Here is a 13,585-nt window from a genome sequence, read left to right on the forward strand (position 1 = left end):
TTTACGACGCAGGTAATGATTTTTTTTCTTCAATACGATGTTAGCAAAACACTCTATTGCAAGAAATAGTAAATATCTTTAGCTTGAAGAAAATAAGTGTTTAAAAAAAAAAGGCAATATATAACAGAAAAGCTCAAAAACATTTACCTCGTATTCACCCTTTTTTTTGTTTCTTTGCTTGTAACGCAGTAAATAGCGGTAATTTTCACCTAGTAATTTATAGTTAAATGCACATGCCTGTTTTTTTGTTAATTTAATGCTACCTTCACAATTTACTAAAGATGGATGCATAGATGCTAATTAAATAACTCCTTAGTACAAAGCCAGTGAATAACAATCAGAAAATGTATTCCAATGATGCAAATACAAATATGTTTTATGGAACAACATCGAAATAAGATTTTTTTTCGTCAATTAAAAACTCTTTTTCTTTTGGGATCATAGAATCACAATTCAGTAAGATTTAAAAGTAATAATTTCTAATAAATTACTTATTACATGCGTTAATATGGCCGAACTTGTAATTTCATAAACTAATCACAGTAAAATATTCAAGTACTTTTCAATTTAATTTTTCTATAAAATTTTGATACCGTAAAAAGTTTGTTACATCAACTTCAAGTTTTATTTATTCATTTATTTTATTTATTTTACCTTCAAACACGAATTTTTTTTTGGGGCATTTAATATGTTCCATGATCATGCTTAAATATTGGGGGGGAAAACATCAGTAAAAAATCTACGTAATTTGTTACTCAGAAAGGAGAGAGATGCTAAAAGTAATCTAAAAGTTCAAAATAAAATTTTTTATCAAAATATAAAATGAATCTGAAATGAACCATGCCAAAAATATAGAGTTAAAATGCAAAAAAAAAAAAAAAAAAAAGCAATAATTATTTTTCTTATCCTCAAACACACGAAATGTGTAGAATTTCTTTTTTTCGCTGCTGGCTTAGAATCTAAAATTAGTTTTTAAATGAAAAGCACATTAACACGTAAAATTGCTCGTATTATCAAGAAAACTTTAAAAGGGAGCACTGCGACTTACCTAGTTTGGGTAAACTTAATTTTCTTTTGCATACAATTTTGTTCAAGATATGTTTTCTATAAGTATAACGTAGATAAAAACTGCGTGTTAAAACAGAAAAGAATCGGAATTCAATTACTGATTCACCAGGAACGCACCTCACTCTGGCTGTCTTTCGTACAACATGCGTCTACGAAATCCACGAAAATCCAAAAAGAAAAGAGAAAGAAATAAAGAAAACCACGCCAATGAGCTTGTGGGATACAGCGGAAGTGGCAATAAATGCTTGCTTTTACTTTGCCAATGGCAATTTGATGGACCAAGGAGAGGGGCTGAATTTCAAGGTCACAGGACCTAGCTGGTTTGAAAGTCGAAAGGGTCATTTTCCCGTTTCGGACGGAGTAGGTGACACAGCAAAAAGCAGACGAAAATTGGGAACCTGCAGTTGTTGCACGAGGTTCTCGTGTTCTGAATTGACTCAAGCGCTGAGAAAATTGCCGATTACTGGGAATATTTAAGGAGAGAGAATGCTGCGTTTTATAAAATCATTATCTTTCGGAAAAATTTTGTTCATGCGAGATGCAACAACTGAGAAAAAAGGAGAAGGGTCTTTCGGGAAGGGGGGGGGGGTCCGGACCCCATGGACCCCCCCCCCTTGGCTACGTCCTTGACGTGCCGCTAATATCGCTCGCATTGAACAATCACCAATCGCGATTACTCGCCATAAAAGACAACGACTGAAACACGCGCTCCGATCCAAAAAGGCTGATCTTAAACTGATGCAAAGGCTCACATATAAGCTGATGCGTCGGGGGCCGCTACTATGATGAATGATAATGATGTTCTATTATTTCATGCTTTTGATGCCAAATTTTTACATCAATAGATTGATTTTGGTTCTGTATCATGGAAAAAGAAATGTACATTTAAAATACAAGTAAATCTGTAAAATATTAAATTGAAAATTCTTTAATTGAAACTACACTGGTGGACAATTGCTAAGGACGGATGGCAATAGCAGCGTTAGCAACGACAAAATGGAAGGCAAGGAAATATGGAAATTAGCATAAGTTCGGGACACAGTAAGACGTGTTGTAAGTATGCAAATTTTAGACTCATGACGTTGCTGGTCACGTGATAGCGCTGATAAGCGATATAAAGGATTGGGCGCGGGATGACCATTGTTGTTCAAAAGCAAAGTTTGACGGGAAAGAATCAATTGACGAACTTGCGTTTTTCGGTATGTCTTCCCGACATCCCTTAGATGATTTTATGGGTCGCTGTGTGGTTGGCAACATCGAAGAAGGGCAAAAAAATTTAGATGTTATGTTGCCAGGGTGTTCTACGTCAGCCACAAGGTTGTTTCTAGAGTTTGGAAATCATTTTAAACAAATGGAATGTGTAGCAAATATCACGAGGTAGCAAATATCATCGTGTACGCAATACGACGTCAGCAGAAGATTGGTACTTAGTGCTAGCAACGAAAAGGAACCAGCGCAACGCAGCTACTGAGGTAGCAAAGCAGTTTCCTGCTACTATTAGCAAGCAAATATCCCGAAAAACTGTAGCCAGATGTTTGAATGGAATAAGATTATACGCCCGTCAGCTTGTTTTGTACATCCCATTGTCTACAAGTCAGTGTCTTGCTCGTTTGTAATGATGTCTTCAGCATCGCATTGGGCATGGCTGTAAGCAATCCCCTGGAGCAGGGGGATTGCAGATAGCCATGCATTGGGGGAGAAGTCGACTGGGCTTGCGTACTATTCTCAGATGAAAGCAGTTTCAGTCTGTCGTCTAATTGTGGACGGCAACTAACCTGGCATGAGAGTGGCACAGCATACAAGCCGGCAAACACAAAAGAAAAGTACTAGTATCCTGCAAGTTCTGTCATGGTATGGGTAGAGGATTATGATCAATGGCCGTACGTCGCTTGTGTGCTTCCAAACAAGTAAGACGGCTAAGTGATCCATTAAAGTTGTTCTACTGCCTCATGTTCACGTGTTCTATGGTGCTGTGGGCGATAAATTCGTTTTCATGGATGGCTACGTAACATGTCATTAACAATCACCGTTCTAGCTCTTTCAAAATATTCAACCCATCGGATATGGCCAGCACTTTCTATAGATCTGAATCATACTGAAAATGTTTGAGATGCTTTAGCTTTGGGGAGCAGTCTTGCTGGTCTACAACGCCCTCCAATAAGCAAAGACACCCTTAACCGTGACTGACAGAAGAAGGGGATAAATTCCCCCAACAGCTGCTGGGTAATGTTGTGTACAGCCAGGCCCGCGCCAAGCCTGATCGGCGCCGTCGTGCAAATGTCTTTTGAGCGCCTTTATGCAGTGTCGTTTGGCGAAAATATAGTTAACACAGGCCTAAATCTGCGTACCCGCAGACCCCGTAATGTGGGTGGGGGGCACGTTCTTAAGGGCCCAACGACCCAAGAAATTTAAAAAAAAAGGCCCAATAGATTTTGTTGCAGGAGCGGGGGGGGGGGGGGAAAGCTAAAATCAGGCTTAGGCCCAAATCTATAGATTTGGGCCTGAGTCAACACCTAGAATGAGGCTTCGTAGAAAAATATGACGTCGAAAAACGTACGCTTGGCATTTAATTTATTTAAAAAACAATGCGTAAAAATGTGTATTTAATTTTAGATTACAGTGTACGTTTTTACTTCATATCTCAAAGTTATTTCGAATTCAGTAACTCCTCTGATACGCTAATAAGTTTTGAAAAAAGAAAACATTTAAACATCAAAGTTAACGCCACTCTAAATATCTCTCACAAATGAATAACTAAGAAAACTTTTATACCTGTTAAAACATGACAACAGGGTACTCATTACATTCTTAAATTGAAGTATAGAAGATATCCACCTTAAAATCTGAACCTGAAATCCCCCCCCCCCCTCTTCCAGTAAAACCAATAATTCTAAAATATGGAAGGCATTGAATATGATATCTAAAACAAATACACTATCCTAAGTTCTTTTCTGGCACACAAATAGTTAAAGAATAAATTATTTTCAAATAGAAAAAGAACCGACTTCAAAAAACAAAAAGGAACTGAAAAGTAAAAAATAATGGATCATACTTACATACGATTTTTTATCCAAACGTATAAATCAAACTTATTTTACAATTCCTGTACAAAAATCAACTAAACTAAACACCCAATTATAAATTAAACACTGATTTTTATTACCGTATGATGAATTGTTTTAATACCTAACTAATTATATATGATCTCTTAATTTTTAATAACCTTTTGAAGTCGGGGCCTCCCATAAACTACTACCTAACGTAACTGACAACCCACTAGAGTTGAACACTAATTTAACTAAACGCGAAATTAGTCTTTAAATCATCCTCTCCCTCGATTTCTCCAGGATTCCTTATACCCGGACTTGAAGACCATTAGACGACAGGGAGAAGTATACCGTTTCAAACAGAAAAAGAATTTTCCTAATCTGTACAGGCGTCTTCTAGTAATCGGGGAGCATAGTACATAAAAAAATTCTAACTAAGTCTGTAGATTAATATTACCCTAACTGTAAATTAAGCTGACGGCATCATGAAATATTAAATCTAGAACACTAGTCAAACTTCAGAAATCGGACGCCAGTTACGATATATTTATTAAAGAACATAAATTTAATCTTCGGAGGGAGTGGCGGGGAGATTTTTGTCTTAAATTCCGCTTGAATTTAACACTAAATATATTTCAAAACTGAAAAATTTAAAAAAAAAATTAACTGTAATTTGAATTCCGAAACTTTGAATTCAAATTATGTTTTTCGCAATCACGAGTTGCGACAAGACTCTACTGGTTAGAGTTATTGTTTCTAGAAATGGCTCCCCCGCCCTAGCATGTCCCTCCTCCTGGGTGCTTACGTGTATATAGTTGTGTGCGTGTGTGTGTGTAGGCTTACGTGTGTGCACGTAGGCGTGTGTATGTGTGTAAAGGCGTGCGCGCGTAGGGGAGTATGTATGAGCATGCGTGTGTAGGACATGGACGCCACCGCCCAGCAAAAGTGGATTCCGGGGGACAGTGCTCAGGACCAGCCGCGCCAAGCCGGTGGACGGTGGTGCTGCAGGCCTAGTCCAAGCTGAAAAAGGAACCGGAACATCAAGTACTGTCAAGTGAGAACAATAAGCAACCGTGATTGCTCAAAAAACTTTGATGACTAAATGAAGTTATTTATTAGCAAAAAAAATTATAATAAATTAATTAATTCAACTATTTTCGTAGCAAAATGCATTTAATTTACTGATTTGCTACATGAGTAAGAAGTACATTAGTAAGACAAAATTAAAATTAGCAGGCGGCGCCGTGAAAATCAAACCTCGATGCGAGAGAATTATATACGTATTGTTCAAAACAAGATCCCTCCGTCGAAAAAATGCACCGTTCAAGCCAAAACCACGTGACCTCCTGTGACGTATCGCGCAGTGACGAAAGCTGGTCTACGTAAGGAGGCCCCTATATATACGAGCCGACGCATCAGCTTAAGATTAGCCATTTTGGATCGGAGCGCGTGTTTGAGTGGTTGTCTTTTCTGGCGAGTTATTGCGTTTGGTGATTGTTCACTGTGAGCAATTATTAGCGGCACGTGAATTATTTATTAAATAAAATATTATTTTCGGCAAATTTGGCGAAATCCGAAACTTTGCTGTGGCAACCCTAGCAGTGCAACAATTAAAAATCCGATCCAAAATGGCTAAACTTAAGCTGATGCGTCGGCCTATCTATATAGCGGCTCTAGGTCTACGTAGCCACAACGTGTGAAATTTAAAGTTTCTTAGATTTCTCCGAGACCCCTCAACAGATCCAGACAAAATTAACATGGGACCATCTGGGAAGCATACCCTTCCAAACAAAAAGAGAATTTTTCAAATCGGTCCAGTATTCTTGAAGTAATACGAAAACACACATAAAAAGCCGCAAGCCGAAATCATAACCTCCTTTTTCGAAGTCGGTTAAAAAAAGAAGTCCAATGGGGTATGGAAGCTATATAACCCATTGGACTACCACACGTCATCACATGACGTGTGGAAGCTTGCATCGCTCTCCATGGTAGCCATATCCGATATTGACATCTAACGCCGGAACGTTTGGGGGCGGTTATTACATTTATTCACTTTTACGTGTTCAGCCCAAAATGACCGTTTTGTCTTTTGAACACAATTTTCAACGCTTTCTGGATTTCAGAGCACAATAAATTTTCGTCATTGCAATTTCTAGAGTTCTGGCATTAGTTTATTTCACTTGGCATCGAATGGGGTCGTTTCCAAAATTTTAAAAGTATTTTTTTCTGAAAGAACATGCTTAAAAACATAGGATCTAACTATTTTTTAAATAATTTGTTTAAGTTTAATATTTTTTAAAAAATTACTTAAATCGGTGAGCTTTCATTGTTTATATATCTTGCCGATGACATCACAAATGATGAAATGCCATTCTGTGTTGGAATTCAGAGAGCAAAATATTTAATTCGCATCTTTACTAATGTGTATTGGCAACGATATGGTTGATAGCAAGCATAGAGCGCAACTTTAATTCGCTTCTTGATTATCATACCGTGGAAACGCGGTACAAAGATGCGCCAAAGAGCATCATTTGTGACGTCATCAAGATCACGCCTTGTTTGAAAAATCGGACAGTTTAAAAAATTAATTAAAAAATAACTGTTGGGAAAATGAAAGAATTTTTTGTATCCATGTTATTTTTTTTTTTTTTTTTTTTGCTTTTTTTATCAATTTCAGTGACTAAAAGTACTACTTTTGACTGAAGGAAACAACCCCATTACAATTAGTTTTTTTGCGCGCTACATAGCCCATTGTAGAGCCGCTATATAGACAGGCCGACGCATCAGCTTAAGTTTAGCCATTTTGGATCGGATTTTTCATTGTTGCACTGCTTGGGTTACCACAGCAAAGTTTCGGATTTCGCCAAATTTGCAGAAAATATTATTTTATTTTATAAACAATTCACGTGCCGCTAATAATTGCTTACAGTGAACAATCACCAACGCGATAACTCGCCAGAAAAGACAACCACTCAAACACGCGCTCCGATCCAAAAAGGCCGATCTTAAGCTGATGCGTCGGCTCGTATATATATATTGTCCGTTTTTCACTAGTTGAGACTTGGCCACGCCCCCAACACGTGGTATCGGAAGATTCTATATGCGTCTTTTGGGGATGAGGCTTCAGATCAACACTGAGAAAGGTTGCAATTGGCCATCATTATCGCGCTGTAAGAAGACGAGTGTTCTATAATTTTCTAAGAAATTACCTCCCACAATCTTTCCCGAAAAAAAGGTGTGCTACTAAGACAATTGTTCGACTTCAAAGTATTTTAAGATTTGCAGTGTATTTCTATACGTTTTGGGTTAATTTATCATTGATTTTGCGAAGGAAATCCTAAACTTTCTGTCTTTCACGCTAAGTAAACATTTTCTGAAAACACGGTGAACAGTTGCAGGTGAAATTGGAAGGAAAATTTTTCCTTCTATTCTGCTAAAACTTTCACAGCTCTCAAACGTGGGTTTTTCATAGGAATTCTAATTATAAATCTCGAATCCCATATTGTTAATTTTGCTGGTCAACCATTTCTCACCTTATTTTCGATCCGATTTTCTTCTTTAAAGCGTTTATTAAATATTACACAGTGCTTAGGGATAAATGAACTACTTTTGCAATAATTCGAACTGTTTTACTTCGAATCTAATGAAGAATTAATGCGTTTTCGAATTGTGTTTGTTGTTACTTTGCGGAATACGAGTCATTTTTAAAATAATACGTAGATTTGTAAAGTGAACAAGCAAAAATTAATGCCAAAAGATTTTTTAACTATCACCGCATTGAAAAAATAACAACAAAAAAAAAAAAAAAGAAAGAAAGAAAACGACAGACGATAACTTTAATTTCGAATTTTTCTGAAAATATTTCTCTGTCACCTCATTTTTGGCCCATTTCAAACAGTCAATATTTTGTAAAAAAAAAATGTTGAATTGATGTAATCATGTAGAGACAGTATGAAAAAGTATTGAACTACTATTTCGATTCCTAGGCACTTCATTTTTAACCATACACATTTAAAGCCTACGAACAATTTTGGAAGCCTCAGTAGGTAAGTTGCACTCTGTGTGACACATTTCAATACTTTAGTACTATTTTTTTTTCCAATATGGCTTTTATTCTTCAGAAATGAAAAAAGGGACAAAACAAAAATTAAAGCTTTTCACATGCCAATATGGTTATCTACAGAATAATTGAATAAGTGCCTGAAACAACGTTTTATGTTACTGTTTTAACCTATTTATTTTTGTAAATACGAAAAAATATACATGCTTTTTTTTATTCAAGTTTTTTCGATTACTCTAAAAGTAATTCAGTTCTTCCAGTACTTTTACGGAACAGCGTTACGTGTGGGGATCATAAAATAGGCAAAAGTTTGTTGCCCGTATTCTAATACAGATCCGAACAAGGACGGACACAAGGGAGGGGCGATGGGGCGACCGCCCCTTCCTTGAGTCGAGATGCAGAACTCTTCCACGGCATGTCTTTGATACTGAAGTTGAAAATTGTTTTAGCCTATCTTCAATAGTTTGACGAAGCTCTTGCTGTCTGGAAAATGAAAGTGTAGCACATATCTTATTCTTAACACATTACTGATAGAGATCTGAACTTTGTGTAGGAAGTATTTCAAAGTTCCAAAAACTCAATTTTAGAAGATTTTAGATGATATTAAACAGGGTTATAGGGTTCAAGGGCTCTTCTCAGGAAAGTTTGGAAAATTGAAGTCCCCCCCCCCAAAAAAAAGAGGAAATTTAATGGGACACCTTTGATGGCGTTAAGGTAAGGGATAGGGTTTGGTACACTCCTTCGCAATTTTGTAGAAAAGGAAGTCCCTCCCCTTCTCAAAATAACTGAAATGAGACGATCTTTCATGGTGTTTGGAAAGGGGGGGGGGCGGAGGTTTGCGAATTTATAAAAGGGTAAGGGTGTGAAATCAATCGCCCCCTCCTTGAATAGTTTCTGGATCCGTCCTTGGCTCTGAATGTAAAATGCGTTATTTTTATGCCTCCCCCCCCAGAAACGAAGTTGGTTACCTCCCCCCCCCCGCCTTGAAAATACTCGCCCTGGGGGTAGTCGTCATCTCTTAAGCCGGACCCAACCGATGAACCTATAATTTTAAAACAGTATTCAAACCAAAGACACCTTTTATAACGCATCGCAAATTATTACATATTTCTAAACATTAATATTCATGCAATACTTAGAGAAATAGCCTTGATTTTAATAGTCAATTGCTTTAAATATTTCAGATTGATTTTTTATTGTTTTCTCATTTACTTTTATTTCTCACATGTAAATCCTTTCTGGAACAATTGCCCAGTCCCCGCCTTTGGTTCAACCAAGTTTTTTTTTTTTTGGGGGGGGAGGGGGTGCAACTTTTGTTCGAATAATGTTTTCATCATTTTTCAAAAATAACTGCTACTGTAGATCTACTGACTATATATCCGCTCTATATGATCTGAAATTTTGTACAATCCATGCAGATGCTTCAAAAAGACCCAACCCGTAAGAGCTACTGAGTCACCCCCCCCCTCAAGAAAAGGGAGAGGGGGGAGATGGAGAGTGATATTAAGTCTTCAAAACGAACGCAACCCTTAAGCATTTCAATGCCACAGTCTATGTGGCAATGAAGTTTTCCTGTCCCCCCTCCCCCCCTTTTTTTTTCATCAGCGCACTTGCAATTTCGAATATAGGACGTTAGTGTTTAAAAGGATATCGTTCAAAATTCAGAAAGCCTATCCTTAATAGAAATGTTTCATTCGGAAAACAAAATACCTTACTTTTTTTTGTAAATACAATATTTTTGTTCTGAAATTTTCAGTTTAAAAAGTATAGATTCCCCGTAGACGACAATTACGCGAAGCTAGAAACGAAAGGAAAGAACACAAAGACATTTTTACAAATTTAAATGCCCGCCAAATTTAGGGTTGTCTCAATTGAAAGCGGTAGCGATCACCCCCGCGCTAAACTTAGCTTTGCTTTCGGGAAGGCGTTCCGAAGTCTCTTCTTCTCATGAACGCACAATAATTGTGCGTTCATGAGGAGAAGAGACTTCGGAACGCCTTCCCGAAAGCAAAGCTAAGTTTAGCGCGGGGGTGATCGCTGCCGCTTTCAATTGAGACAACCCTAAATTTGGCGGGCATTTAAATTTGTAAAAATGTCTTTGTGTTCTTTCCTTTCGTTTCTAGCTTCGCGTAATTGTCGTCCAAGGGGAATCTATACTTTTTAAACTGAAAATTTCAGAACAAAAATATTGTATTTACAAAAAAAAGTAAGGTATTTTGTTTTCCGAATGAAACATTTCTATTAAGGATAGGCTTTCTGAATTTTGAACGATATCCTTTTAAACACTAACGTCCTATATTCGAAATTGCAAGTGCGCTGATGAAAAAAAAGGGGGGGGGGGGGACAGGAAAACTTCATTGCCACACAGACTGTGGCATTGAAATGCTTAAGGGTTGCGTCCGTTTTGAAGACTTAATATCTCTCTCCATCTCCCTCTCCCTTTTCTTGAGGGGGGAGGTGACTCAGTAGTCTTACGGGTTGGGTCTTTTTGATGCATCTGTATGGATTGTACAAAATTTCAGATCATATAGAGCGGATATACAGTCAGTAGATCTACAGTAGCAGTTATTTTTGAAAAATGATGAAAACATTATTCGAACAAAAGTTGCCCCCCCCCTCTCCCCCCCCCCCCCCCAAAATACTTGGTTGAACCAAAGGCGGGGACTGGGCAATTGTTCCAGAAAGGATTTACTTGTGAGAAATAAAAGTAAATGAGAAAACAATAAAAAATCAATCTGAAATATTTAAAGCAATTGACTATTAGAATCAAGGCTATTTCTCTAAGTATTGCATGAATATTAATGTTTAGAAATATGTAATAATTTGCGATGCGTTATAAAAAGTGTCTTTGGTTTGAATACTGTTTTAAAATTATAGGTTCATCGGTTGGGTTCGGCTTAAGAGATGACGACTACCGCCAGGGCGAGTATTTTCAAGGCGGGGGGGGGGGGAGGTAACCAACTTCGTTTCTGGGGGGGGGGGGGCAGAAACGAAGTTAGTTATAACACTTCAGTACACAGTAGCCTAACGTAAACACGGATTGTCCATAAAGGACGTTACACTTCACCTTAGCCTCTCCCCTCGTCACATCTCACGCAATGTTCGATGAACATATTGCTATAACGAACGCTTTTATTTGGACCAAAATATGTGAAGTCATATTTCTTATAATCCCCTCCTTCCCCCTTGAGACTAACTGTCCGAAGTTCATAAACCCCGAACCCTTTCTCCCTACCCCTTTCAAGCGTGACATCATTTGGGAACGACTCCTTAGGTTTGCTCTAAGTCACCAAAATCGCAGTAACAATTGTTTTAAGGGAAAAGACCGGCTCCCCCCCTCCTTCCTGGATAGCTCTAGTCGCAATTTCTTTATGATCATGTATGTTTTTAATAAAGAATCATATCGCACTCCGGCAAGGAAAGTGACACAATTCAAAATCTGGAAAAACCGTACCGGCTACTGATTTAAAATCTAAATTTAGTGCTTTTTCTCGACACAAAAACCGCAAAGTTAGCTCACCTAAATGGTGCAGGGGGGGGGCGTAGAAACGATTTCATCAATAATGACACATTATTAAAGTTTTATAATTTGGAAGAATATTTTTCGAGCTTAAAGTATGCATTATATATCTATACTTCAAAAACTAATTAATAAACATCACATAATAAGTTGACTGCGCATATTGTAATGCTTGAGACTAAATCACTTAAAATTACTATTGCGTCAAACCTTAATTTTCTCCATTGCTGTTTTTTTTTTCTTGTGGTTGAGTCAGTTTCCTTGCCAGTGCGGGATATGTTGAACAACTGAATAGGTTGACTATAGCAACGTTTCTTGATAAAAATAACGCATTTTACATTCAGAGCCAAGGGCGGATCCAGAAACTATTCAAGGAGGGAGCGATTGATTTCCCACCCTTACCCTTTTATAAATTCGCAAACCTCCGCCCCCTCTTTCCAAACACCATGAAAGTTCGTCTCATTTCAGTTATTTTGGGAAGGGGAGGGACTTCCTTTTCTACAAAATTGCGGAGGAGTGTACCAAACCCCATCCCTTACCTTAACGCCATCAAAGGTGTCCCATTAAAGTTCCTCTTTTTTTGGGGGGGGGGGGGGGACTTCAATTTTCCAAACTTTTCTGGGAAGAGCCCTTGAACCCTATAACCCTATTTAATATCATCTAAAATCTTCTAAAATTGAGTTTTTGGAACTTTGAAATACTTCCTATACAAAGTTCAGATCTCTATCAGTAATGTGTTAAGAATAAGATATGTGCTACACTTTCATTTTCCAGACAGCAAGAGCTTCGTCAAACTATTGAAGATAGGCTAAAACAATTTTCAACTTCAGTATCAAAGGCATGCCGTGGAAGAGTTCTGCATCTCGATTCAAGGAAGGGGCGGTCGCCCCATCGCCCCTCCCTTGTGTCCGTCCTTGTTCGGATCTGTATTAGAATACGGGCAACAAACTTTTGCCTATTTTATGATCCCCACACGTAACGCTGTTCCGTAAAAGTACTGGAAGAACTGAATTACTTTTAGAGTTATCGAAAAAAACTTGAATAAAAAAAGCATGTATATTTTTTCATATTTACAAAAATAAATAGGTTAAAACAGTAACATAAAACGTTGTTTCAGGCACTTATTCAATTATTCTGTAGATAACCATATTGGCATGTGAAAAGCTTTAATTTTTTTTTGTTCCTTTTTTCATTTCTGAAGAATAAAAGCCATATTGGAAAAAAAAACAGTACTAAAGTATTGAAATGTGTCACACAGAGTGCAACTTACCTACTGAGGCTTCCAAAATTGTTCGTAGGCTTTAAATGTGTATGGTTAAAAATGAAGTGCCTAGGAATCGAAATAGTAGTTCAATACTTTTTCATACTGTCTCTACATGATTACATCAATTCAACATTTTTTTTTACAAAATATTGACTGTTTGAAATGGGCCAAAAATGAGGTGACAGAGAAATATTTTCAGAAAAATTCGAAATTAAAGTTATCGTCTGTCGTTTTCTTTCTTTCTTTTTTTTTTTTTTTTTTTTGTTGTTATTTTTTCAATGCGATGATAGTTAAAAAATCTTTTGGCATTAGTTTTTTCTTGTTCACTTTACAAATCTACGTATTATTTTAAAAATGACTCGTATTCGCAAAGTAACAACAAACACAATTCGAAAACGCATTAATTCTTCATTATATTCGAAGTAAAACAGTTCAAAATATTGCAAAAGTAGTTCATTTATCCCTAAGCACTGTGTAATATTTAATAAACGCTTTAAAGAAGAAAATCGGATCGAAAATAAGGTGAGAAATGGTTGACCAGCAAAGTTAACAATATGCGATTAGAGATTTATAATTAGAATACTTATGAAAAACCCACGTTTGAGAGCTGTGAAAGTTTCAGCAGA

At 37.1% G+C, this 13,585-nt stretch overlaps 1 protein-coding gene across 1 annotated transcript in view; it reads left to right on the plus strand.

Annotated features, from left to right (window-relative positions):
• LOC129224172 (serine/threonine-protein kinase 10-like) overlaps positions 1–13,585 on the plus strand; it is a 135,490-nt gene that overhangs the window by 38,276 nt on the left and 83,629 nt on the right. The gene's annotated exons all lie outside the window — the stretch shown is intronic.

Source organism: Uloborus diversus, chromosome 6 (assembly GCF_026930045.1).
Source record: "Uloborus diversus isolate 005 chromosome 6, Udiv.v.3.1, whole genome shotgun sequence".
NCBI classification, from domain to species: Eukaryota; Metazoa; Arthropoda; class Arachnida; order Araneae; family Uloboridae; genus Uloborus; species Uloborus diversus.